This window comes from Pituophis catenifer, unplaced genomic scaffold (assembly GCF_029215685.1).
Source record: "Pituophis catenifer annectens isolate HBS135680 unplaced genomic scaffold, rPitCat1.0.hap2 SCAF_1, whole genome shotgun sequence".
NCBI classification, from domain to species: domain Eukaryota; kingdom Metazoa; phylum Chordata; class Lepidosauria; order Squamata; family Colubridae; genus Pituophis; species Pituophis catenifer.
In genome coordinates, this window is record NW_027256881.1 from 236,465,700 (window position 1) to 236,493,102 (window position 27,403).

Consider the following 27,403-nt stretch of genomic DNA (forward strand, 5'->3'; position numbering starts at 1 on the left):
GGTCTTTTTCCACATACAGTATTCTTGTGTCATGGTTTGTTCAGTTTTTATTTAGTATACAGTATATTTAATATGTTGAACAAAATATGTATGTTGTGGTTTAGTTAATATAGCATAGTTAAGCAAACTACAGCACTGAGCTGCATGTACCAAATTATTATTGAAGTTTAACCACTTCTTATAGAGGATGGTTCTTGTGCATCATAGTTAATGTCCAGTCCAATTACAATTTTCAATCAGTCATAATAATATCTGTAATTTCAGTAGACAAATCAGTCAATAGATACATAAACCATATTTACATACCATTCAAAAGAGACATTAAAAAATCTAAAAAAAAACCAAAAAGAGCAGAACACATCCTCTCCAGAATCTATACCCAGTTAAAAAGAATTACCTGTGTTTCCTCGAAAATAAGACCCTGTCTTATATTTTTTTGAACCCTGAAATAAGCATTTGGCCTTATTGCCATGCACTCAAAAGCCCGATTGGGCTTATTATCAGAGGATGTCTTATTCTGGGCAAAACAGGTTAATATTAGACAAACTAGCAAGCAGGCAGAAAACAATACCCAAATCAAGGAACTCTTAAGGAGAAAAAACATACCCTTACCAACACTGACAGGGCAAGCTACTGTATATAAAGAGGGAGAAATCCCACACTCAGTAGCATTGATGATGTTACCTACTCAGGTAATGAAATGTCTACAAGCAAACAAGCAATAAACAATCATAGAGAACTAAGAACTTCATACTCTGTAATTTGCACAGTAAATTATAAAATCAAATGAACATGTCCTGCAATTCACTTAAAGAAACTTTATGGAGTAAACTGTGCTTTTGGATTTGCTTTGACAAGCAAACCAAGTATCACAAGCATGTCACTTGATATCTTTTAATCTGAAAGATGTTTTCTTTGCATAAAAATAAATAATTGCCACATAATTACTTATATTTCCTATGCATATAGTGTTGTGTCTACATGCAAATTGTCACTGGCTGAGGAATCTGGTCAAGCAATTATCCCTGAAGAAATATTACAATTGCTCTGTGCAGCTACTTAATTAAAATATTGCATTATGCCTTTTTAATCTGCAGCTTCTTAGTTTACATTTATTTCATGCTATTGTTAAAATGGGATCATTTTAACCTTTAATGGCTGATATTACTAACTACTGCTTTTCAAAAGTTGGTTCTTAGACTAATGTGTGAAAAGAAATAAATATCATGATTCTGGATAGATAAGGATGGGGTGAAACAACCAGTGACTGAATTTGAACAACAGATTTAGTCTCTACGGTATTGTTCACTATCGTTTCTTACCTCCACACCTCCATAATAATTGCACTGACTAAGGCAACTTCAGTGAAAGAAATAACACCAGAAGTCAAGCTCAACTTGAAGGGCCCACCCACTGTGGTTCTGTTCATACAACAAAAAGCCAAAAGGAACAAAATAATAATAATAATAATAATAATAATAATAATAATAATAATAATAATAATGGGATTAAAAATGTTGTAAGTAAATAAATTCATGCTTAGTGCACTCTATGAACCCAAGTATAGAAAGTGATTTTTCATTAAGAAACTATTAGCCTAGTCCAGGAAGGAGAGCTCCTAGCCATTTTGAGCGACCAATGGTTATTTCTGCAAAGACCAGTTTTTCCTGCCTTCCTGGAGGAACTAGGAAAATTCTGCAGGTGTTTTGCTACTATTCTCTGATCCCTCCCTGTAATTACATCACACGGAGAGAATGTAAGCCTTGTAATTAAATTAATAATAAAGGAAAGTGGTATAAATAGAAGGGATCTGTTGTCCAGATTTTTTGCAGCCCAGCTTGGGTGCTCCTGCTCCACAAAGGCCCACCTTTCTGTAAATGGCAGGTCTCCACTGGGCCCAATTCCATAGATGGATAAAGAAATCCCAGCACATGTATTTCCCCAATTTAAGGGGCATCCATAAGTGCACTAGCGTGCCTACTGTCCCTGTCCTAATGTCCCTTTTTACTCGTATCATTTTCGTGTATTAAATTATGTTTATACTTTTATCTATTATCTTATATATGCTTGACAAATAAATAAATAAATAAAATCCTACTGCATTGGAAGAATTGCTATTGTGGTCTGGCAAACATCCTGATAAAAATTGGGACAAAAGTTCTATTAAATAATGAACTTGCACTGAGATATACTTGATAGCAATGAAGATGGAAAATTAAGTTGGAAGAACTTCTTTGATTTTGTAAAATAATTTGATTTATAAAATTGTACATGAGAGATCACCTGCTAATCTTAATCCCAAATATTATTCTGAAAGTCTAAAGCAGTTGCAATATTTAGTTTGAAGGGAGGGAATATTGGTAGGTCTTGATTTACAGCCAATTGTTTAGTGACTGAAGTTACAATGTTGAAAAAGTGACTTATGACCATTTTTCACAAGACTGTTGCAGCATCCCAATGGTTACTGGGGATGATGGCTGTAGTGTCTCAGGGTCATGTGATCATAAGGTTGCAAGCAAACATGACCCTGGGACACTACAGCAAAGTAAATGGGGAAGTCAGATTCATTTAACAATCATATGACTAACAACAACTGCAGTGATTCACTTAACTGTGGCAAGAAAGGTCATAAAATGGGAAAATCTCACCTAATAAATATCTTGCTTAACAACAGAAATTTTAGGCTTGATTGTAGTCATAAATCAAGGTGTACTAGTACTGTAGAGGACTTTACCTCTAAATACCTATTTACTTGATAATCATATCTAAAACACCAATTCTTTTATGGTATGTGGGACATGCGTACATATGTATTTTTGTTCATCAAACATGAGAACAAAACCAGCTTGAACTCTTTTCACTTTTGTACTTCAGATGACTCATGGTGCTTAAACATCAAAAAAAAAAAAAAGACAAAATGCATATTTAAAATTCAGAAGAAAATTTCATTGAGTTTAAGACAACCTAATTTTCTAACTTGAAAAAAGTTAATTTTGTTTCTAGTCTATTTTCCTACTGCCTTACAAAATGTTCCAATTTGTTCTTAGTGAAATTCACTTCAGTAAATGAAGTGATGAATGTATCTTTTCTTTTATGTACATGAGAGCATATGCACCAAGACAAATTCCTTGTGTGTCCAATCACACTTGGCCAATAAAATATTCTATTCTATTCTATTCTATTCTATTCTATTCTATTCTATTCTATTCTATTCTATTCTATTCTATTCTATTCTATAAACTGATATCGTCCTTGGGAATAAGAACCATTTTTTAAGCGCTGACATCCCACTGATACTTTTTTTAAAAGTCGGTTTGAGCTCTTTGTCATAGTGCTCAGAATGGCAAAAAAGAAAAAAGAACCTAAGTATAGAGAATTTTCAAATATAGAATCAAACTCCGTGCACCTGAGTTATAAGTGTACGAAACAGCAATCCTGACCCACAATCAAAAAATACAAATTAAATATTGAGTAAGAATACAGGCTAATCAGAGAGACAAAGAAAACAAATTGCCTGCGCTCTGAAAAAGGGTGTGAGGCAGGAAAGAAAGGGGGGGAAAAATCCTTAGTCACTGTAGTCAATTAAATCAGTACAGATTTAATTACAGGACACGCAAAACGAAATCCTTTCACTTGGTGATCCCGGTGCTGCCAAATCTCCCCTTTGGAATTTGACTAAAATATCCTGCCCCCCTTTTTTTTGTAATTAGGGAAACCCTCATAACAATAAAGTTCTGAAATCGCATGTTTTTGTTACACGCCTCATTTCTTGGGGTGAGACGGGGCGTCTGTGTACGCAGAGGAAGCGGAACAATAGAGCCAACGAAACCCGTACCGTGGACTGGTTTCTGACTAACTCTTTAGGATTGCGCAAGTCTAGCTCTAATTCTCGGGGAAAAGCGCCGCCGAATTTCTCAGGGGCCGATTGCAGAGCAACCATTCGGAGCGTTGCACGGTAAAAGTGTTAGCAAAAGTATTTCAAATCCCGGATCAGAGAAGAGAGGAAATAGAAATAAGTAAGTAAGGGAAACATGTTGGAGCCCGTGGAATGGAATGTTTCCCTTTTTGAGAAGATTCTTCAGCGCGCTGGAATGGAAGGAGGGAAAGAAAAAAAAAAAACCGGGCTTCTATCTTTTTAGCGGAAGCGTCCTTCTCTTTACGATTTTAAAAGTTCTTTGCACATTTCTCCTGTCATTTTTTTTTCCTATTTTCCTTTTTTGTCTTTTTTTTTTTAAAAAAAAAACCAAAAAAAAAATCTACAATGGAGTTTCCTATTGGATAGCCTAGGATCCCTGATTGATGCCCGCCTCCCATTGGATCTGTGCGGGAGCTGACATCACTTCGGGAAAGAGGGGCTGGGCAGGACGCTCGGTGTGTCACCGCCCGCCTGCTCTGCCTTTGGCTGGGTGCAACTTCCATTTTAGGTGTTGGAACTGAGCAAGGGGGGGGGGCTTGGGGGTGGGGGGAGCAGCGAAAGATCCCGCAGGAAAAAAAAAAAAAGAGAGAGAGAGAGAGAGAAGGAAGGAGGGAGGGAGGGAGAAGGAGGAGGAGGGAAGCTTCAACGAAATCGTTACTGCTTTCCTCCGTCTTTTGTCCGTGAGATTTTAAAGCTCTGGCTGATAAAGAGATTTTATCCTTTAAGATCCCTTAGCGCTTTGTTAGGAGACCGCACGCTTATCTTCTTTTTCTCCTCCTCTTCCTCCTCCTTTGCATTTGCAGAAGGACAACGAGAGGCACCTAGTCCAGGAGACTATGCGAAGTTGTCAACTCGGATGATTAGGAAAGACCTAGCGGAACAGTTGGGATCGTGGCACTCCAAAAGGAAAAGAAAAGTGCTTTCCTTCCTCTCCGTCGCCCTCGTCCCGATTTTGCTTTAAAACCTTTCAAGGGGTGGCGGTGAAGCAAACTTGCTTCCCGAAGCAGCCGCGGAAGGGGGACCGCCAGATTCCACGGAGAGAGCAAACGCGAGGGGGGAAAAAGCCCAAGGTAAGGCGATTTGGTAATAATTGCATCTTGACTGCCTCTCTCCGCCGCCCGCCCGGACGCCCCTCTCGCGCCTGACTTCTGATTGGGCACGGAAGATCTCCCCCCCCTCCCTTATTTCGGGGTCGATTCTCTTCGTTGCCCACCCGGGTGACCCCTCCCCCCCTCTCTTTCTGTGGGGAGGGGGGCGCGGCGGCCGAGGGGGAGGGAGCCAAGGAGTTCCCGGGAAGCGGATCGACTCGGATCTTCGGAGATCTTGCTGGAAAAAAAGAAGGGAGCGAAGGAAAGAGGCGAGAGGGCAAAGATTGCATCGGCGGCGCCGTCCTGCAGAGAAGAGCGCAGGGCGGGGTGGATCCCGTTTCGCTTCTCCCAGGTGCCTTCGGGTGGGTGGGGGGGTTCCTGCTTTTCGGAACTGCTTTCCTGCTTCAAAGTAAGCTCCGTAACGAACCAGCAAAACTTTTCTCCTGGGTGGAAGCATAATAAATTCCTCTTGAAAGAGTGGGGGTGGGAGGGGAGTGGGCCTACCATCCGGCATTGGGAGGTAACGGGTGGGTGGGTGGGGGGGGTTTGGTGTTGTAAAGATTTGGATCTGCCTCGGGTTGTCGTCTTAAAGCAACGTTACTGGTGTGCGGGGGGGGGGGGTAGGGGTTATTAAAGGCGTTGTGCTTCTGTTTAAAACTCTGGAGAAGTTTTCCTGAGTTTGTGAATCTTGCAAATGCGCAAAGTCCCTAGGGGAGTTCTTAAGTGCCCATTTTACTCCCAATTAAGTTAGACAAAGCTTTTAAAAAATGGAATGTCTTGCAAAATAACCAATGCAGGGTTGTACTGAGGGTCCCCCCCCCCTTGGTAGTCCTGAATTCTGCGCAGGTGGGTCTCCTACAGTTGAAAGCACCAAAACCTTTGCTATCTGAATTGAAGTTAGTTATGAGTAATTTAACTGCATTTCCTCCTACCTGTCCCATTTTGCCCTCCCCTGCCTAATATGCTCTCCAAACTTACTTTTCCACGAGTCTCATTTTTAAAAATGTGAATTCCTTGGGGCAGAGGCCAGATTTTGGTGACTGCTAATTGTCATGTAGATTCACAGGGTGTGGCTATCATTTTCTATTAAAAGCTGCTAAAGAAAGGTGGTTTGGGGTCCTGTGGAAATCCGGCTACTAAAGGAAGATGTTAACAATAGTGTAAACCCTTTTTGTAGCACATTGTACCCTACACAAATAGCATATTCAAAAGAGGACAGAGTTAAAATTTGGCCATTGAAGAAGAGGTAGCATTCCCCTATTGCCTGTTCTTGCTATTGCATTTTTGCCATTTTGCTGTTTCTCTCCATGTCCTGATAATTCTGTGGAATTACACTAGAAACCTTGTATAGCCACCAAATCCCTAAGAAAGAGCCTTTTCTCTGAGAAAGCAGAACACAAAGGCACTTCAAAAAACAGGGGAGGAGCTTTCTTCCTTTGGGTTTAAACCAACACAGTGGCTTGTGGGTTTAGTAGTTGCAAAACAGGATAATTTATCTGAAACCCTGAAAATCTTGGTTTTCTCCCAGTGTAAACACATGCATGTAAAAGAAAATCATATTCTCTCCCAGCACAAAGGAAGCATCAGATTGGCTAGTACCTAGGCAACTTTCCCTCTGATTCCCTTGAGATCTATTGCTAAAACATTATACATTAATGATATGGGGCAGTGGTTTAGGGTTCAAACCAGCCAGGTTCAAGTACCTATTTGTCCTCTACTTTTTTAATATGGTTCTGCCACTTAGATTACAATTCGCTGGAGAACTGAGCAGTGGTGAGAAACCCCTGATACTTTGGTCCAGAATTTCAAACTCTAGAAAATAAAGTACTTGAGTTTGGTACATGTTTTCCTGAGGCAAAGAAGACTGATTCTAAACAAACTTCTGTATTTCTAGCGATGGCATTTTTGTGCCAGAAAGGAACTACTGGTATGTCTGAGAGAAGAGTTAAAGCTTCATTTTATCTAAACAGGGAACCTGCAAGAAATCATTAATAAGGTGACTCTTTTTTCATGCCTAAATTGTCTCATATTTCTGGTAAACCTTATGATATGGGAACTCTACATACAGTGTTAAAGAATGCAGCAGTTAAGTACTGTACATGTGAATATCTAAAATGTACGAGAGCTTTTCAGGAAGCAAAGTTCTGCTACCTATCTGAATGTTGAATTGCTGACTTACGTTATGGGGTGGGGCAGTTTACCTCCATTTTAAAGAGCCTTTGCTTCTTTAAGGGCAGCAGTAAATTCATGGTAGAGAAGCTGTTATTCTGTATATTTTAAAATATATTGAGCCAAGTTTGACAAAATGATGACAAACTGCTTATTCTTTTTATATGCATCAAATTGCACATTGAGGAAAAAAACCTCAGCTACACAAATGCTGTGTGCCACGCTTCAGAGGCAGTATGTTTGGGTTGGAAGACCAGTGAGCTAAAGTGTAAAGCTGTGTATTTATCACACTTATATGTGGAACTGGGAAGTAAATCAAATTCTTTTTTAGTGCATATGGATCCTCTGGGAGTCAGGTTTAGAAGCACACCCTGCAAACTTTGGGTAGTTTTACTTCCAGTTAACTTTTTAACACTCTAGGTCAGGGGTGTCAAACTGGCGTCACGCGGGCTGGAATACTTCACACGCAGGTCACACCCACCCCAGTTCCATGAAGGGAAAAAAAACGTCACGATATGTCATGTGACAGTAACATGACGTGGCGTGTTTGACATCCGTGCTCTAGGTTAAAACCACTTCATTTCCCACATGAATTAAAGTATCATCAGAACAGGTGCTGATATGACTAATTGAAAGGTCAGATCTGTTTAATAAATTGTGACATTCGTAGCAGGAGCAATAGAGAAACACACTGGCTTGGATTGACAAATAGTAAAATTAAGTGAATGGATTATGATTCTGTAATGTGAACTCAGTAAACTAAGTTGCTTCTAATCATACTATAAAGTTTTATAAGTTGATGAAGTGGCTTCCACATAGCTCAAAACAGTGGGCTGAATCTAGGCTTAGTCATATGTAAAATAGATTGGATGAAATCAGTAAGGCTTAATGTAGTCATAACTAACTTAATTACACAAGTTGCAGTAATTGAAATTGTTGGCTATACTTCTAAGAACAATGAGAATTGATGTGTCTGGAGGGTGCCAAGCTAGAGAAGGTGAATTTAACACAAGTTGCCTGAAATGGGAGACCATGTTTTGCTAGAAGCTTAGGTAAAAGAGGTGAAATAATAGGGGTTGGGTTTTTGCAGGTGTTTTAGGTAATGAATATAGTATGGCATTATAAGAAATGGAACACTTATGTTGGTTATTTTCACCAACGTTTTTCAAAATGGGAATTTAAATTATTTTTGTTTAGGAATGTATGTGATAAAACTAAAAACCTGGAGCAGAATATAATATGACTGGGGTTATTGGGGTTGCCTCTGTTAGGAGTGACAACATTTCAAACCACTGATGACTTATATAATACATTCATTCTTGAAACATAATTTAGGATCTGCTGAAATATTGGTCAATCAAGGGACTTCTGATTTATTCTGAGTACAGTATATAGACAGGGAGGGGGACAGATTTACTCATTACTATCCTCTGAGTCATTGAAGGGAGGACTAAGGTTGATTTTGTAAAGAAATACAAACTATGGTGACTTTCCCTTGTAGTATAGGTTCCTATTTCATGGCCTTTATGCAACCACAAGAACTGAAGAAAGAGAAAGTAGACAAGAGAAGTCAGAAAGTACTGATAAAGAAGATTAAGATTCTTCTGAGTGATGGAAAAGAGAACATCCATGCATTCACATAATCCTGAATTCACAGTTCCTGAAGCGTGCTTTGGAAAAAGAGGACAATCATTCAAGTTAATCAGTAGTTAATCTGCACTTGACTTGGATTTTGGAAGGTTTTGAAATGGGGGTGGAAATGTGCCTCTGTTTAATATAGCACTTCCAACATGGATTAATCAATGTATCATTTCTAGTTATTAGTTATTCAGGGATATCAGGGAAGTAAAAACGGCTAGAATAATTCTTGAGAGAATTCTTCTTGTTACCACCTCTCAAACGGAGATAAGCAAGCTGGTGCTTTCCAGATATTTTGGGCTACAACTGCCATGTTCATCTACCTATTTAGATACTAAGTGAAGGTTATGGGGATTTCAGTGCACACTAAAATAGTGGGCATTTTCCATGCTTTACACATGGTAAATATATGAAAAGCATTGTTAGAATTGTGAAGGCTGTCTTGTCCAAAGTGACTTTGTCATAATTGAATGAAGAACTGCCAGTGGTATTTTTTGCCATTGGAAAGGCCTCTCTCCTAACATCAGCCTCTCCTGCTTTTGTGGCTACATAAGAGCAAGTCCTGGGACACACCCTTCTGCTGCTCTTCAACTGAGAGTTTCTGCCAGCACCCACAATTCCAAACAAAGCCAAATGTAAAAATGAGGCTCGCCAAACAACTTCATACAGTTTAATACAGTTTTTGTATCCTCTTCAAGCAAAAAAAAAATAAAAAATAAAAAAAAATCCACATAACTTCTTTCCACTCTTTTATTAAATATCCTGTGTGAATAGCTGAAGGTTAGGCCCCTATGATCAACTGGCTGAAAAGTTATTCCACCTTTTTAGATTGAAAGTTGATCTGCATGTAAAACTGTAATGTGTGAGTGAAACCCATCTTTAAAGCCTATTAGCATCTTAAAGAAATGCTAATATTGCATGGGACTGACAATAGCAACTCCTTTTCAAATGGAGAAAATGTACCTCACAGCCTAGGGACAATGGTGGCAGAAAAAAACAGTAGCACCAATTTCTGAGAAAATCAACTCAACTTTTCCCAAGAAAAAGACACAAAGTAATGGAGACCAGATTTGTCATTACTTCAGCGAATGCTAAACATGGATTTCTCTCTTCGCTCCCCAAATTTTTTTCTCCTCCGCCTGGTTAAAATAGCTCAAGTCAAACTTGTCTCACCATCTAGCAGAGCCCTCTCTGATAGCATACATGCCTTTCTCTTCTTTTTGGAATAACACACGCATACTTCTGAACGTGTTATTGCATGTACTGTTTCTGCCACAGCCTTGCTTATGAATCAAGCAGGCTGGTTTTTGTCTTGGTGAGGGAGAAGCCTGCAATACTTGCTTCTTTTTGGCTTAAATATCTCTCTAAAACCACTCCCTCAGTGGAGACTGAAAAGGAATGATTTGGATGGTCTTTCTGTTCATTTGATTGTTCCCTTTTTCTCTTCCATAAATTATTGCTTAATTATGTCCTCCTTGAGTGGTCATCTCAGTCACTGACAAATGGGATGTCATCCCACTTCTGTCAGTATTCTGAATTGAGCAATAAGTGTGAGAAAATGTTTCCTGACTAATTCACAACTCTTTTTACTCTGGATGTGGGATAGCTGATTTGTCATAATGACAGCAGCATTGAGGTAGCAATTTTAGGTTTCACATTTTATTTTACAACCAGAGCTGGTAGAGGAAGGATGAGGTTGGCATGCTATAAATGCTTAATAATTGGGAATGCTGGTAGAGTTAGGCTTTCATTTGGTTTTCTTCAGATATATTGGGACTATACTTTTCTTCGTTTTCAGCAAACATGCTAGAACCATGCTGTCCAAATCTAGCATGTAGCTAGAATGTATCAGTTTGGAGAAAATCCTGCATAAGGGGATGGTGGGAATGGGAGGATGTTTTGACTGCCTAACTGCGATGTGTCTTTTAGGGCTTAATCTGAATTTTTCTTTTATCCCTCATCTCAAAATACTGGCAATCTGGACACTCTGTTTTCCACAAATCTAGGCAGAGGACTGCAGAAGGAGAATTCTGGAACTGCTTGCATCCTAGAGCTAAGATTGTTCACCACCTCTGTGCAAGATTGCATGATCGTGTATTTAGTGCCGTGATAAAATGTGGTGTGGTCTTAAATTTTTGAGAATGGGGGCAGTGGGGACTGAGATGTGCTGTGTTCTGAAGATGACAGCCTTCTTGTGTTTTCAGTGAAAGGGTATGTGTAAGAGGGAACATGAAAAAACAGAAGCCCAAGCCTGCGAGTGAGATTTGTGGGGAGTTGGACAGAGGGTGGAATTGTTAAAAGATACCATCTAAAAGAAGAAGAATGGATTACATTCCTTGACTTCATCCTTTCTCTGTTCGGGCAAACCAAAATCTAGCATCCAGTCGGAAATTTGTCTTCTCTTTCCTGCAAGTTTCTAAACACAATATCATTTCCTGTCTGACCAGGAAATGCTTGCTTCCTTCCTTTCTGCATGAACAACAAAGAATTTAAAAAGCTGTTTGGATTATAATATTTCCTTCTCCCAGCCAAATGAGAAAGAGTCTATGGAACCATTTAGTTAAGGCTGCTGTTGTAAAGGTGCAGCTGCATCTCATCTTGCATTGTATAGCTCTTTGTAAAACCTTTTCTTAAAAGCTGGGTTGTTATTTGGGTGTGGCTTTTAAGCAGGTATGGATGTTTGGATTGTAAAATGTGCTTCCTGGATAAGAAAAATGGAGAAGAGAACTTACGTGATCTGTTATTGCATTAACACAATGAATTTTATAGTATCTGATACAATGTTATTGTCGCTGGTTGACATTTTCTGGACCATTGGATATTGTTCCTTTCCAGTTCTCTTGTTAAACCAGTTTGAGAGGAATCTTAAAACATATGGTGCATGAAACAGTTTGAAGCAAAGGATAAAATATGGATAAATAGCACATAGATATTTCTAAGTATTTAATGCATTACTTTCATGTTTCCTGCAAACAGGGAGACATTCTATTTTTGTGGATAATATTGTGTCCATAGAAGGAATTCCTCAGTTTCACTTTTGCTGTATTGAGTATCTCCCTAAAACTTCCTAACTTCCTAACATTCGTTCCAGTGCTGACACTAACATTTAGTTTCGTAATATTTATTAATTTATTTTTGTTTGGTGAATTGCAATTTGAATTACTTCATCTGCTAGGCAGGAAGTATGCCTAAATCACGCCTCTGATTTAAATTATAGTAGCTGGATTTCTTTAAATTAGACTTCTTAAGAATAAAATTGGGGGCTATTTCCTGGGCAGTTTATTGTAAACATTTGAGAAGAAATTCTAATCATGGATTTAAACTCTTTTTGAGGAGTTAAAGAGCTCTAGTTAAAGTAAGGTGAGGATTAACTGCTTAAATTTAAAGGGAGAAGTGTTTGTTAAATATTAGAAATAATTATCTTTTACCTGCTCAGAAAAAAAAAAAAGCTGGTGTGAGAAATGAATATCTCCATTCTGGAATACCATATGTGGCCAGTCAGCCACTTTGAACGTTTGTGAGTTTCATGCTTTTCGCCTTCCCTTTCTAAATACACAAAAGAAGAATCAGATGGGGATGTATGCTCTGTGAGCTCTTGCCGATGAACTGAATTGTATCTTCTTTAAAGTTCTGAGCGCCTGAGGAGGAAGTAGCCTGGAACCTCACCCATAGCAGCTCAGCAGTCAGGCAATGCTTGATCTTGTTCTAGTGCAAGTCTTTTGGTATACCTCACACAATAGACTTGTAGCACTTGTTGTTCCAGACTGTGTGATGCCATTCCTGTTTGCCGGAAGAACATACCAAGTTGTTTGTAGAGTTTGTGCTCTTCTTTGATCTTGTATACAGAGAGGAAGAGGAGGTCTGGACCATATAGTGATGACATCGAGACTTTGGACTCTGGCATCATGTTAGGAGCGTGATGAATGGAGAATTGAATGCCATGCTATTCTGATTTACTGGAGAAACAACTTTTTGGTGGTACATATTTGGACCAAGTGGTGGGGGCTGTAACTCAATGGTAGAACTGTTACTATAGAGGCTGTCAGATTCAATCTTGAAACTTTCCAGCTCAGTTAAAAGGATTGCATAGCTTCAGCAGATAAGATACTGTCTCCTGTCAGGTAAAGTAAAAATATTGGGCAAGTAGCCAAATAATTGAAGGCATAAAGGTGTGTCTCACAATACCCCTTGGGATATAAGACTAGGACAATTTTAGACAGCAACTTTGCTTTAGGAAATTTCAAGTCATAAACAATATGCTTTTGGGCTTACATCTTGTGTTTAAATACAGTTATTAAAATTATCGGTATCTATATTTTAAAAACAAGTTGTTATTAACACAAATATCTTCTGTGTACTGTTGTGGAATATAATATTGAGTTGTGTTTAGAAGTCAATATTCTGCTTTTGGATAGGGCTCTGTCTAAAGTTTCAACACTAATTTTGCAAGATAGAGATTTTCAGAGAACAGACAAGTAACAGTGAAGTTATTTTGGAAGGATTTTTGAAGAACAGTTAAAAAGAAGCCTGGGTACATTGGAAATTTCCTACTCTCCTTTTATGGTTTCTGAACTTTTATTTTATACTATTTTATATTTTACTTATGAAATAACCCCCTCCCTCCTCCAATTAAGTTACAAGCATTGCCTGGGCTTATACTCAAATGCTATCATGAAAATATGTTTAGGAATTAAGAATACTGATAATGCCAGTTTTTGTATTTAACACAGGTAGTAATTCAGAGTGATCTATCTTATGCTATTGCTAAGAGTCAAAAGCAACTTGATGGTGCATAATAATGCAGAAGGTACAAAATAATGCCTGTTGGTAAAAGTTGTATGGATTTTGTTGGTGGCTACAAAAATTAATACTATGCATGCATAGTTGGAGGTACTTTAGATTCCTAGAGGAGAGCCATACATACTTTGCCATTTCAACTCTATTTTGCTCGTTAGGTTCCGCCCTTATTTATTTACTTGTTTGTTTATTAATTAGATTTGTGTGGCACTCATGTTGTCTAGAGGCAACTCTGGATAGCTTACAAACATGCTTTAAGCATCAATTACAATCTTTTCAAAAACTACATGTCAAGTGAGAGGAGAGCTTCACTCTTGTGACTGTAGGTAGAGTAAAAGTTTACTTACTGAACGAAGTTTGAACATAGTAACTATCCTGAGTAATCATATTTATTCTAAAGTCCAATGTATATACATTCTAAATAGTTTATTAGCTGTTATGTAGATGTATCATCTGTCCAAAGTTGCTTGGGTGGGTAACCCTAAATATTTAGTAAATAAACATTTTATCAATTTTCAGAGATTCATGGTTCAGGTAGTCAGAATCTAGAGAAATGGATTACTGGACTTCAGAGATTATAAATTGATTCTTTCTGACTTCATGGGTGATTTCTTTGTATCATAAGATGTTCAGTGGCCTTAAGTTTTGAGTCACACTAGATGTGACTAAGGTGAAGATTGAAGTGAAGTTTAAAGACAAAGCGGGGAAATTTGTTTTATTACCCAGCAGACATCAGGTCTTCAAAATCTACTTGGCTATACTAGAACTAGAGAATCACCAAATACCTGATGCAGGACAGTTAAGAAAACAATATTTTTCTAAATTCTTGTACAGAGGGCCTGAACTGTAATTGGTCCTAGAACTCATAATAAACGCAAATCACATAATTTGCTCCTTTCCTCTTAATATTTTGTCACTTAAGTATATTTAGAGAACAGAAAGTCATTGTCTGTCTGATATTTTATGGAATTAGGAATTAGGAATCATTATTGTAAATCTAATTCTTATCCTTTCATAGTTTTAAACTAGACAGAACAAAATTATGTGCTTGTTGTCTTTTCTTCTACATGTTTCCTCAACAAGAATAGAATACGGTTGTGCAGGATTTTGAGTTCAGTCTCCAAAAGGCGCTTCAGAATATGAACAGAAACCATCTTTAAAGTAGCCTCATTTTTCCTGGATTCATATGGCAGGTGCAGAGGGCTGTTGCACACTCTTGAGAAAAGATGCAGGTGCTTTAAGGAGCTTCTGGCAGGAGTAACATTGGCTCTCTGAAGTACTTTTTTCTTAATCTTTTTCCTCAGGCGTTGCACAGCCTTGGAAATAAATGTCAGCAGGGTTGTTGGCCGTAGAAAGGATTCCTAGTGACTGCTTCTAGTAATCTGAATCCAGACCAGGCTGTGACTATCCTGGTGAGAGCTGCAAAGGACTTGAAATCTATCTTGCTGATAGACATGCCACATTTGTATTTACAGTAAGGCTATAATGGAAAAGTAGCTAACTCCTTTTGAGCAAGGAGAATGGAGAGAAGCATGCTGAAATGCATCAACTATCTTTGCATGATAAGGGAATGAATTGATGCCCTTCAAAAGCGTCCATATGAACTTCACAAAATGTTGGAGGTTTATCACTTGAGAATGTATACTATTGATGGGTTTTTATCCTCCTTTGTTCATCTAGCACAGAATTCCTGTTGCAACGTTGCTGTAGCAAAATGGCTACAAAGCAACTTCTCCATTCCCTTTTCTGCTCCTGTTTCCTCCCTGGCCCGCATCCTTGACACAAACCTCCCCTTTGAGCCCCGGTTGTTGGTGGGGTTACAAGGGTTGTTTTTCCTCTAATAAGATAAGGAGTTCTGCAGGATAAAGTGGGAGCTCTGCCTGCTGATTGGTGCTCAGGCTGCCCTGGAATGCTCTGGCCCATTTCCCAGAATCCAGCACTCTGTGTTTGTTTGTTTCTGAGCTTGAGATCTAGTGCTACTGTGACAGGAAATGGGTAGGCAAGAGGGGGAGAGAGAAGGGAGACGTCTGTATATGCGCGTGTGCAATCTCTTTGTCCCCTGACTTCAGCTGCAAATTCCCACCGAGAAAAGAGTGACCTTTGTGTTGTGAAAGGATTTGCAAATTGTGCAGATCCCTGAGTTTAGAGATTTGGCACATGAATCCAGGTGTCTTGCCCCGTGATCCATGTAAGGATCCTGATCTCTCCTGAGGACACAAAAAGCTGAGCGCAATGTATTCCCCCCCCCCCCTGTAGTTGTGTAAACTTGGAAAGCTTGTGGTGCTCTGCAGGGTATGTAGGATATTTCATTGGTAGCAAAATATGTATGCGCGTTTGATAGAGGCGCCTTCTATTGAACTTACAGAGATACTAACAAAAGTGTAACCTAAATGGTGGTCAAAGACTGCTCACTATGCATGCATCTTTCTCATGGGCCTGTTGTGTGATGGTTCCACAGATGACAGGTAGATACAGAAATAACAAAATAATCATGGATTAGTGAGGATGCTCTTAAGTCCCCGTTACTTTCCATGGCAGGTGGGCATATTTACAAGGAAAGCCTTTTTAAAAGAATCTGCTGTTTTTATTCTCCCAGAATGTTAAGGATCTAACTTGGAGCTTAGAAATATTTACATTAATAAAGATCACACTAGAGTTGGCATCTTGCTTTGCAGCATAGCTTTCCGTTAAATATTTTCTTAATTAAATCTTTAAAAAAAAAAAAATCCGGTGGGTGTGCATCCTGCAGCGCCCAGGGGAAGAGTCTTCCAATGCATTAGTGCCCTTGAGCTCCCAACTGAGTTAGAGGAATTCTGTCCCCAGTCAAGCATAATTGTCTTGATGACAAGTGTAGTGCTTGATTGCAAACTATTAGTGGGCATTTTTCAAAGCTAGTGTTTCATGCTAATAAAATACTGCTGTCTTCAGATGGAAGAAAAAGAGAGAGAGAGATGTTTGATGTCAGATGCCCTTTTGTCATTACATTTTTCTTGCACTATTCAGACTCCTCGAAGACAATCTTTTGGTTTTTTTTTTTCATTTCTTTGTTTAATGGTTGAAGCAAATTAACTGCCTTTTAAGATGGATGTCTTTCTGTTGCTCTTGTAGTTCAAGTTTATCAGATCATATTACTCCATTTTGAAAACAGTATACCAGAGTTATCTGTTGGGTATACAAGCTTTCCTTGTTTTAAAATCTCGCCTAAAGCAAATTTGTATAAAGCGAGACACTAAAACAGTGGAAAAACGGTGGTTGCAGGATATTGGTGTCAGATTTTGTAATCCAAATGCATTGACAAATGTGCTCATAAATGTTTAGACTCTTATTCATAAGCCCCCCTAACTCAGATGGGTTTTTTCTTTGTTTCATGTTACACTGTATATATACAGTGAAAACACTTCATCTTTTCTATAGCCGGATTTGTAATGCGCATGATTATCATGGCAGACAAAGAGGTGGAATGCATCAATGCCTTATGAATTTTATTCTTTGTTATGCTGTGGCCAGTACGTTTCCCAAGCTTAAAAGCTTGTCTTGCGGTTGAGGATCTTCAGTCAGCTTTGGCGCAATGTAACTTGGCCAACTGTGTTTCTAGGGTTAAAGCAGTCCTTTTCCTGTTCATTTTGGATAAAGGAATGGGTAGCTTTGATTGTATCAAAAGCCACCATTGATGGTAGTTTTGGCCCCTTAATAACAACAGTTGCAGATATTCAGTAAGTGGAAGACAGGATGCACAACTAGAACAACCACACAACACAGAGGTGAATGCATAAGAGAGGGCGGAAAGAGGTTCTGTTCGGAAAATGTTTGGTCTAGTGGTGAAGGAGATGGCCTGGAAGCCAGGAGACTGTGAGCTCTAGTTTTACCTTAGGCCTAAAAGCCAGGTAAGTGACTTTGGGCCAGTCATTCTCTCTCATCCCAACTCACCTCACAGGATTGTTGTTGTGGGGAAAATAGGAGGAGGAAGGTGTATTAGTTATGTTCACCACCTTGAGTTATTTATAAAAATAATAAATATGGGATATAAATAAATACATAAAGCAGTTTTGGTGAAGAGAAATCTTGGTATGTGTTCTGACCTAGGCTTCCGGAGACAGTAAAAAGCACACGATTAGTCCCAAAAACCCTCTTTTTATTTCAACAGCTGTGAATTCTGTTCATTCACAGCCCGTAATGAGTCACAAATAGTTTGTAAAGAGTCCGACAGAAGTCTGACCTAGTCCTTCAGGATAAGGCTGATAAGCACCCACCTTTATCTCCCTTGACATGCTGCCAAAGACCTAATTGGCAATTAGCTTTGCAAGGCCACATGGAGCACAGAGTCAAAATGGAGCTTCAGAATTTAAACCGACCAGAACAAACGAAGTTGCTTCCTGCAAAGGCTCATGTGCCTTTGCTCCTCTTTTATGTCTTATGGGAGGGGCCAATCATCTCCGAGCCCTACTCCTGAATCGTCCCTTTTGTCTTAATTGTTCTTGCCTTCCGGCAGTTCTGCGCATGCGTGCACTGGTGAAGAGAAGTCTTGGTAGGCTTCCCCTGTTCCTCTGCCTCGCTGATATCCGACTCTGGAGGCTCCAGAGGCAGCACGTATCTCCCAGATGGCCCTTTCTCTGCCTACGATGCAGAGTCCTCGTCCGAGCCTTCCCCAGACTACAGGACTGGTCCATGTTCCTCCCCAACCTCCTCACTGTTCAACTCTGCTGCCAGCTCCGCAGGCTTTGTGCGGACCACAACAGTATGTTTGCAGACCTTGGTCATAAGTTAACTATGCTGGCATCTGTCAAATGATTGTAATTTTTTCCCCCTCATAAAGCAGATTCTTAGAGAAATAAATTCTTGAAGTGAGTGAAAGCAGTATGCAAAACATGCGGAGCGGGTAGACTCTTGGCCATCTGAATCTGTAGTCTTATCCTTACTTTGTTCACTTAGCCCTCACTTTGTCTGTATTTGGGCCCCAAGAATGAGAGAGGATGGCCGTCTTTGGGCTTACATAACTGAACTGAAGTCTCCTAGCAGGGCAGCCTTCGCGCGCACACACACACACACACACACACACACACACACACACCACAGAGAGAGAGAGAGAGAGAGAGAGAGAGAGAGAGAGAGAGAGAGAGAGAGAGAGAGAGAGAGAGAGAGACTCTCCTTTGATTGCTCTGAAGGACAGCTGCCCTGCAGCCAGATTACTGGCATACCAGTGGAACAATCCTTTCCCTCTGCTTGGTTGGTTTCCGTGTGTGTGTGTGTGTGTGTGTGTGTGTGTGTGTGTGTGTGTGTGTGTGTGTACGTACGTGCCACAACCCCTCCCCCTCCTGACTCCTGCTGCTCCCTTCCTGAAAGGCTGGGGCCTAAGTTCCTGGGTGGGGCTCCTATTGCTCTGGCTTTTGCTGTGGGCCTCGCCTTGCCTCGCCTTGGGAGAGTGCTGCTGTTCTGTTCGGACCATCCCTAAAGCTGTTTTGCCACTGACCGTGCACATTTTTCTGAGTTAAATGGTAACTGAATTCCCAGCAGGACATGGGCTACTGCTAGCTAGCCGCCTAAATACTCCCAGACAGGGAGGTGTGTCCCTTAAAGCTGCCATTAGATTTTAGCTTTGCATCCATGCTGACCTCAGAAGTACTAAGAAAAGCTTTCCTTAGTAGTTTTCGCTAGGACCCAAAAAAAAGAGGTAATTATGGGATTGTGTTGAACTATCTTTGGGACTCACTGAGGACTTGATTGCGTTGATCTTTGTGCTTCCCTGCCCTTTGATCTCATGTCTCCTGTGTCCATTTTAGCTTTTTCTTTCCCCAGCCTCAGAGATCCCGGTTTTGTATCAACAGCTGCTTGAATTTTCCCATATATGGCAAGGTGGGCTTTTCATTGGTATAGAGTCATAGGTCTCTCCAGTAACCTGCAAGAATTCTTCCTGGTCGGCATGTAATTTTCATCCCTTAAGGGTGCAGGATAGCTGTGTATAGGTTAGGGAGACAGGTGAGTCTCTTGAAGAGATCAGATTAACTAGTTAAACCAGTCTTGTGTGTGTGACACAGGTTAGGGCAAAGCTTTACTTTTCTGCCTTGGGCCAGTTTTAGTCAGTGGGGAACACACCCTGCATGCAGCCTAGGTTTTTTGCTGAAGTCTCTCTGTCTACCAAGATTTTTTTTTATTTTTAAGTTGTTGGAAGGGACTATGGCTGCCTGTAAGGATCTGTGGTCTCCTTATCATTATTGCACGGATAGGAGCTTGCTTGTATAGGGAGTGGCAGTGTTCAAAGTCCAAACAAAATTGCAAACAAAGCTATCGTATCAGTTCTTTTTTCCTTTTTCTCATCTTCCTGCCAAGTAAAGGCAGAAATCAACGTGGGTCCTTGGAAATAAAGCTCAGGATGAGAAACAGGTGAACAGAGCCTACCCTGCTCACTGAAGTGGTTGGAAAAAGTTCAGTTTAGTGTTTTGAAAACTCAAATCTTCAGTCTTGTTGAATATTGTATTTCAAATAGGAGTAGAGATGCGTTCTGGCCTGCAGACTGCTTGTGAAACTAAACCAAAGTTGCTATTATTTGTAACCAGTATCTCAAGTTAAGCAGCTCTAAAATATACAATAAACACACACACACACACACACACACACATTTTACACCAGAATAATATTCTGAAGTATGAAAAATATTAATTAGGTATAGGGGGACTCCACATCGTCTCATACAACTTTGACTTCTGTTAATTAAGAGTGTATTATGATTACTGCCAGCTGCCAGCTGTAGGTACAGTCACACTTGCTGAATCATAGTTGATTATACCATAGAAAGTTGGTTTGCAGTGTACTACAGTAAAGTTAACCTGGTTAACATGACATAAAGTGATGTATTATTTATACTTGTATCATCTTCACTTGGACTTTCTAAACGACTGATTTAAGATGCTTTCCATCCCTCTGTATACCTGGTTACAGAATACAACACAGCCTCATCACATCCAAGTTGTGCTTTACCTAGATGTGCCACTCCACATTGTAATATTGAATCTTGGCTCTTCTAGATGGTCTTTGCAATTCTTTAGTAGAAACATGGTAGAAAATGTCCAGCAGTCAATTAAACGGGACTAATGATCTAACAAAGACTTCTGCTCCATTTTCTCTCTGTGATTCTGTGAAGTGAGAAGAAGATGCAGGCTGAAAGACCAAAGTGCTAACAGGAGTGGTTCTTCTAGGATGTTTGGCTCATCAGAAAAAACGGACAACTCACAAAGCTATAAAGACAATTTCAGTATGTGGCAATGAACCCAGGAAATGAATTTCTAGTTTGCTTATCTATAAAAAACATGTGACCATATAAAAGTGTTGTATTTTATTATTCTCAATGAATGTATTTTATTCTCCTTATGTACACTGAGAGCATATACACCAAAGACAAATTCCTTATGTTTCCAATCACACTTGGCCAAGAATTCTATTCTATTCTATTCTATTCTATTCTATTCTATTCTATTCTATTCTATTCTATTCTATTCTATTCTATTCTATTCTATTCTATTCTATTCTATTCTAAAAAAGAAAAGCTATTATTTTATGAAAAAAATACAAATAAGCCCTGTGGAGTGCATAATTGAAACTATAAAGAGAAAATGATGGCTAATATGACCAGTAGTGGTTGTTAAATGAGTTTACATAGTCACGATATCCCTGGCAGGTTTTTTTTCCCCCCTCCAGAAAAGGAACCCATAGTTTAATGATCTACTTTGCATGAAGAAATTCTGTCTGCTGACAAACTTCCTCCAAGGTACATTCATATGATTTGGGAGGGGGGGGGGGAGAATTGCTGCTATTATTAATCAGAAATCTTTGGCAGTCCAACCACCTAAAACTCTGACTTATCTTCAGTTGTCAGACTCTGAGAATTGAGATGAAAGCTGAAATATTTCTCGTGTAAACAAATTTTTACTTTGTACAGCTCAAGATGGTAGACATAATGCTTCCTGGTCTTATTTTCCTCATGACACCACCATGACAGAGGAAATCGTCTGAGAGAAAATGACTGGCTGAAAATCACAGTCACCTAGAAATCCCTATCTCCTATTTTCTAGTCCAGCTTCTTAACACTACACCAAACAGGCAACTCAATTTTGCACATGAGTGATTTTTTTTTTTTTTTTTTTTTTTTTTTTACTTCTGTGAAGAAATTGAGAAAAGCATCATTGAGGTCTGAAAACAGGAGGGAAGGTTCTTTCTTTTAATCTACGCGGTGCTTGGAAACTGATACTGAAAATATAATAGCCTCATTCTTAGGGCTGGAGTAAGTAAATATTGGTTAATATTTTGCTTCCTGGTTTGGCAGAGTCCAGGAATCCGAGTGATTGTTCATTGGAAACAGGGAAAGAATTTAAATTTTCTAGCTTAATGTCTGTAATGTAGTTTTAATTCGTATATGCTGTAAAAATTATCTCTTCCAATTCCAATTCCCGCAAGCAGGTACAGGTCCCAAGTAATCCTTGAAGGCTTAATGTAGTTGCCATATAAAGCTCACAGGTGGTTGCACTTGCTTGCCAGATATTGACATCAGTCTCCATAATGAGGCTGCATTAACATCCGTTCATGTTTTATTACTAGAAGAAATTGCAGGGAGGATCATCGGCAACCTCAGACTTTGATGGCTAAAAGTGAAGAAGCCTCTAGGAATTTCTTAATGGGTAAAAGAAGAAAGTGCAAAAGCTGGTTTGCTGCTCAATATTGGGTTTTTTTTTTAAAAAAAAATAAGTTGACATCAATTATTATTATTATTAATTCAATTTGTATGCCGCCTCTCTCTGAAGACTCAGGGTGGCTCACAATGCATTTAAAATCATTATAAAAAACATTTAAGAATTAAAAACATTAAAACTCATTCACACCATTCATGGCTGGATCTCACCGGATCGCAAGAGCGAGATCAACGGCCTCAGGCCTGCCGGAAAAGCCAGGTCTTCACCGCTTTCGGAAGGCCAATAGGGTGGGGATGGTCTGGACCTCAGGAGGTAACTGGTTCCAGAGAGCTGGGGTAACCACAGAGAAGGTAGGCCCGCCAGCCGGCATTGTTTAGCTGACGGGACCGGGAGGAGACCAACTCTGGGGGATCTTACCGGTCATTGGGAGTTATGCGGTAGAAGGCGGTCTCAAAGATAGCCTGGCCCTGAGCCATGTAGGGCTTTAAAGGTAATAACCTTTAATCAATGGACAGTGCCAATTGAATGCAGATGATTTTTCTAGACTAAAATTCGTAAGAGTGATAACAGTAGCCACAAAATAAACAGACATCTGGTACCTGGAAAAAATACTGTGACACTTCTGGATGAAATAGAAACGTGCAGAAACATCTCATCAGCCCTGCTTGAGCAGGGGGTTGGACTAGAAGACCTCTAAGGTCTCTTCCAGCTGTGGTTCTGACTGATACGTATTGTCAAAGCCATGGTTTTTCTCAAAGTATGGGAATGAAAGATGGAGATCAGAAAGGCTGAATGAAGAAAAAAAGTATGCCTGTCAGTTGTGGTGGATGAGAAAATTGTGGAGAGTACTGCAAGGACAAGTAATTTGATTGTAGTTGAACTAAAACAAAGCTGTTTGAAAGAAGCTGTAATAATGAAGCTAAGGCATAAACGTTTGGAGCATGTACAATTTAGGAACCCTGGTGACGCAGTGGTTAGAATGCAGTACTGCAGGAAGCTCTCCCCACAGCTGGAGTTCGATCCTGACCAATTCAAGGTTGACTCAGACTTCCATCCTTCTGAGGTCGGTAAAATGAGGACCCAGATTGTTGGAGGCACTATGCAAAACATTGTAAACCATCCAGAGAGTGCTGTAGAGCACTATGAGATGGTATATAAGTCTATACGCCATTGCTATTGCTAATACAAAAGCAAATGTCTTTGAAGAAAACGAATGTTTGGAAAATGTCTATGGATGTTTCGAAAAACTGAGGCTAGATACTGACGACATAAGCATGAGCTCAAAGAAACAGTGACTGATAATCCCCGTGAAGTTATGTCCTTGTTAATTCAGAGTCAAAACAGCTGAATAGTAGCAACTGTCTTTCATGATATGAGGTATAATAAGAGGCTTCATGATAGCTAATTCAGTAAATATTGAGACATGGGTCCACTTAAGAAAGATGTCTGAGGAATATTTCAGATGTTGTTCTGTCCTCATCTTGGTTTACATATACATCATTCATTTGCCTATGTGAAGGGAGTGCTTTGAAGGTGGTGTCTTAACTTTTTGGGTAGGTTTAATCCATGGGCGTAAACAATTATGAACGATGGCTCTCTTTATCAGATGTATGGAGGGGTATCATTTAGTCTCTTGGTTTGAAAAGATGCTATTATTTTGATTTTAAATAGATTAGAATGTGATAGTTTAGCTTAATGATCTGTGGTAGCAGTTGAAGTCTTATATGCTCCTCTAATGTTACAGAGTCAAAAAATATAAACAAAAATATTTGAGCAAACTGGAAAACTGAATTTATGATTGACACAGGAGCATGAAAGAATAGTGAACTTATAAATAATTAGCCCTTGAATCTTTGAAGTTGCAATAGAAAGGATGTTATAACTTATGATTGTCCTAAATTATTAATGGTGTATTTGATGTGAAACTTCTTCCTATAGGGAATGCTTGTTTTTTTGGCATCATTTAGACAGTAGTTGGATGCCTAGCTTAGATATTTATGGCAAGCGGTAGGGCATTGTGGGGGGAAAATGCCTCTTGAAAGCAGATTTGTTCGTCCTTTTGAAGTTATTAGCTTCGAGTTGCTGTTAGATCAGCCAATTTCAACTCGTTCAATGACCAAGATTCCAGTAACTTTAAGATTTCTCAAAGTGCATCTTGCTTATTCTCAGCTTTGTACCACAAAAGTGAAAATGTTGCCCTCTGATTTTAGTAGTTTGGAAATTGGATCCTGGGGATTTATAACCTTAGAAACAGTGTTATTAATTGATAGAAGTCATGAATATACAAGAAAGAATCAAGAAATACGGTGTGGTATTTGCACATTTATGTTGATGGTTAAGTGTAAACACTATTGGTCTTAATGGCCACTAGTAAGTGTAATGGAATTCATATAACCTCTTGCACCAAAACTAAGCAAACCATAGTTCACAGTTGGTTGTTATCTAACCACTGTAATACTGAAATGCGTAGAATCTGGGCTAATACAAGAAGATAACTCTTCTATAACAATCGTGTTACTTTTGGATAATCTAAACTAAGTCTTTTTAATTAAGCAAAACTCTATGGAAGTAGCAAGTAAGAAATAACTTTATTATTTTTCTTAAATTGAATAATAAGAATTTTATTACTTTGGATTATTTTTTTTCGGGAAGTGTAGCTAAAGAGCTATGGGAATTAGTTTAAAATTTAAATCCCAGCCTATCTTGATCCTGAGCTGTCAGTTTCAAATATCAACCAGTAGAATTTTTAAATAACATGGTTTGTAAGCATTAGTGTTAAATGAGGATATTAATGGAGTTACGGTTACATGAGATATTCTCCCTTTCAGTTCTAAGGAATGGATTCCTTGGATAATGTACCAGGTAGTCCACCACTTAACAACCAAAATTGGGACTGGAATCTTGGTCATTGAACAAAGCAATTGTTAAACAAGATGCCCATGTACCTGCTTCATTCAACTACAGCAATCTTAGCACTCCTGGTTGCATAAATCTCCTAGTTGTTAAGGGAGAGCCCTTTTGCTCTCAAAGAATATCCTGCTGTGAGGAATTCAGCTCCCCTGTGTCCTCTCCGCTTGCAACCTTCCCTTCCTGCTTCCCCATTGACTCTATGGGGAATCTGGCAGAGAAGACTGCAAATGGTGATCATGTGATCAAGAGGCACGTGGCAACCAGTCATAAATCAAATCAATTGCACTCTCTGAAATGCAGTCATGTGACAATGTGGGTGGATATACACACACACACACATGATATTATGCTTTGCAATATCCAGAAGTGCTTTATGGGGCATAAAGCATCTTTTCGGAGGCTTTACTTTGAACAGTTGTTAAACAACCAGTCGTAATTCAAGGACTACTATAGTCCTACTCTTTCGCTTTGCAAATATAGGTAATGAGACTGTATTGTCCTGAGGCTGTTAAAGAAGTCATGCAAATATATCTCCAAAACCTTTTTTTTTTTAAAGACTAATTTTTAAGATTTAGTGAAATGACATATGATATCCTCTGTGGTCTTTGGACATATGCAATATAACAATACTTGGCATTAAATTTTGAGGATAATGTTAAAAAAACATTGTCAGGAATTGGACGAAGTGAGACATAAACCTGATAGGTTCCTCTTTCAGTATTCCTTGGAACAATATCAATCAAATGCTATATAACCCTAAATAAGCACCCACAGTTAATCAAATAGGGCTGAAAATCTCTTTGAAGTGATAGCAATAGCAATAGCACTTAGACTTATATGCCGCTTCATATTGCTTTACAGCCCTCTCTAAAATGTTCACAGAGTCAGCATATTGCCCCCAACAATCTGGGTCCTCATTTTACCCACCTCGGAAGGATGGAAGGCTGAGTCAACCTTGAGCCTGGTGAGATTCAATCTGCCAAACTGCTGGCAGCTGGTGATCAGCAGAAGTAGCCTGTAGTACTGCACTCTAACCACTGCGCCACCATGGTTCATATGATAAAAAGAGCCTTGGTGGCGCAGCAGACTAAAGCACTGTTAAGTAACACCAGCTGCCTGCAATTACTGCAAGTTCAAATCTCACCAGGCTCAAGGTTGACTCAGCCTTCCATCCTTTCGAGGTAGGTAAAATGAGGACCTGGTTTGTGGGGGCAATAAGCTGATTTTGTATAAAAAAAGGACACGGCTTGGGGGGGGCTGAAAGCCCTACTAAGCAGGTATATACAAAAGTATGAAGGCTATTGCTGAACCCATTGTAAACCGCCCTGAGTCTCCGGAAAAGGGCGTATAAAGCATATAAATCAATCAAACAAACAAACAAACAAACAAACAAACAAACAAACAAATAAATAAATAAATAAACTCAATATTGCCTGCCTTCCTTCCTTCCTTCCTTCCTTCCTTCCTTCCTTCCTTCCTTTCTTTCTTTCCATATGTTGCCATATGAGAGAGACTTGACTAAAACTTTATAATAGCAGGTAATAGCTGAATTCAATAAATCAGTTTTCTGAATTCTGTGTTTCAGGTCCCAAACTTCTACAAAATTGTTATGCTCATTATTCTCTTGGCATGCAGCTCACATAACACAGTGCGTAAGAAAGGCTGAAATTTCATCTTATCTACCCTTGTTGAGAAAACAACCGCTCAGGTTCTTGCATTTTCTATCAGTTTTTATCAGTTGAGAGTTTTGTTTGCAAAGTGTATCTACTGTTTAGTTTTAGAACAAGAATACATAACCTGTGTCCCCCGAAGCCTTGAGTAGAATTCCTAGAGTTTCTTCTGACTGAGTTACTAAATACATTAAATCATACAGACTACTGCAATGCGCTCTACATGGAGCTACCCTTCAAGATAACCTGGAGGCTACATTGGGTCCAAAATGAAGTAGTTTGGGCAGTAATTGGCATGTCATAGTATGCCCATATGACAGCACTGCTCTATGAGTTCTGTCAGTCAAGGGACTATTTATCACCTGTAAGGGTTTTTTTTATGTTATAATGTTGGTTACTTGAGGAACTGTCCCTTAATAGTTTCTGCCCATTACATAAGGTTGGATAGAATGTATGTGCTCCAGTTTACCTCAATTAAATAATGCTTTCTATTGGAATTTAAAAAATGTGCCTTCTCTGACATGGTGCCTGCCTTCT

The 27,403-nt window shown here is 39.2% G+C and overlaps 1 protein-coding gene across 5 annotated transcripts in view; it reads left to right on the plus strand.

The window, feature by feature from the left end:
* Nucleotides 1-4,533: 4,533 nt before the first annotated feature.
* Nucleotides 4,534-27,403, plus strand: part of CTNND1 (catenin delta 1) — a 78,213-nt gene continuing 55,343 nt past the window's right edge. For all 5 annotated transcript variants that reach the window (XM_070931343.1, XM_070931351.1, XM_070931365.1 and 2 more), the window contains exon 1: nt 4,534-4,986. The gene's annotated coding sequence lies outside the window, so the exon portion shown is untranslated. The remainder of the gene's footprint in view (nt 4,987-27,403) is intronic.